Source organism: Homalodisca vitripennis, chromosome 8 (assembly GCF_021130785.1).
Source record: "Homalodisca vitripennis isolate AUS2020 chromosome 8, UT_GWSS_2.1, whole genome shotgun sequence".
Taxonomy (NCBI): domain Eukaryota; kingdom Metazoa; phylum Arthropoda; class Insecta; order Hemiptera; family Cicadellidae; genus Homalodisca; species Homalodisca vitripennis.
Genome location: NC_060214.1, coordinates 79891767 through 79893426, shown reverse-complemented (window position 1 = coordinate 79893426; position 1660 = coordinate 79891767).

The following is a 1660-nucleotide window of genomic DNA, read 5'->3' as shown; positions in this document are numbered from 1 at the left end:
TTAAACATGCAGCTGCCCTGGGATTTTCAGAAAGGAGTGTAAGGAGAATTCTGCATAAGGAACTTCATCTGCATCCCTAAAAAATAATGGTTGCCCAAAAGTTGTCTGTAGAAGATTATGAAACTCGCAGGGCTGCATGTGATGACATTTGCAAAACATTCCCCCAGATGCTGTCTTCATTTCTTCTGATGAAGCCCATTTCCACTTGTGTGGAACTTTTAACAAACAGAATTTCCGCTACTGGGCTGCAGAAAATCCTAAGGAACTCCACCAACAACCACTACACAGCCCAAAAGTCACAGTTTGGTGCGCCGTTGCGAAATTTGGTGTGTGGGGACCGTACTTTTTTAAAGAAGATGGACAAACAGTAACGGTCAATGCCAATCGCTATTGTCACATGATAGAGACATTTTTTCGACCCAAGATCAACCAGTTTGTTTTAGACCATGAGGAAGAGGAAGTTTGGTTCCAACAGGACGGAGCCACAGCTCACACTGCTCGGCGGTCCATGGAAATGTTAAGAGAGTTGTTCCCTGGACGTCTTGTTTCTTTAAGAGGAGACATTTCCTGGCCCCCAAGGTCACGCGACTTATCACCTTGTGATTTCTTTCTGTGGGGCTACCTAATGGCTGAAGTGTACAAACATCGTCACAGAACTCTGCAAGAACTAAAAGATGCCATTAAGCAGGAAGTGGCAGCCATTCCAAGGGAAGTTACACGAAGAACTATGGAAAACTTCAGGGAAAGACTTCGTGAATGTCTTAACAATGGGGGACATTATATATCGGACATAATTTTCAAAACCAAGTAAAGTGTACTAAGTGATGTAAAATGGCATCATATAGGGTATTCACAAATATAAGTAGTTGTTCTGTATGTTTCTTATTCTTTTTGCAAATGCCTATTGAAATCAGGGAGGTTTTTTTGCCGGACCCTGTAGTTGTATTAGGTTAAATGTAGTTAAAGCGTACTATGTTACATTTGAACGGTTTTATATTAATATTACGAATCTGAAAGCCAGGTAGGATTGTGTTTTATTTCAAACAACAATATACATGACAACCGGAATAGGAAAATGTGTGTTTTTAAACTAAGGTAACTGAGATAGGTTCAGTCGTAACTTATAATCTACATTTTACCCATGTATTTCTTACAAATAAAAAGGAAACGTGATTCGCAATTAATTTACCTTGATATTCAATGCTTTGAATAAACCTTTGACTGAACAAGATGATATAAATGTTGATTTGGAAGTTTTGAGAGAAGAATAATGAGCTTCAGCAACTGGACGAGAAAATATTTAATGCAATGCTGCGATCAGATTGTTCGGGAAATTATACAAATTGATAAGTACATGTCTAGATTTAAGATTTTCAGTATATATATATATATATATATATATATAAATAAAAAAATCTAAAACAGTATTTTAATAAGTATGGTGAAGGTTGTACATGGATGTTTCAATCCGTTTGGAATATATCCTGCCTTATCAAGACTTAATTCACACAATGTATACGTAGTTAATAAGTGCTAGTAAAAATTTAAGATTTTGAATATACACACATATATTTATTTATGTATATAGTATATATATTAAGTATCAATAATTAAATAATTTAGTTACAGGCTTTAAATTGTTGAATTGCACGGTTAATTA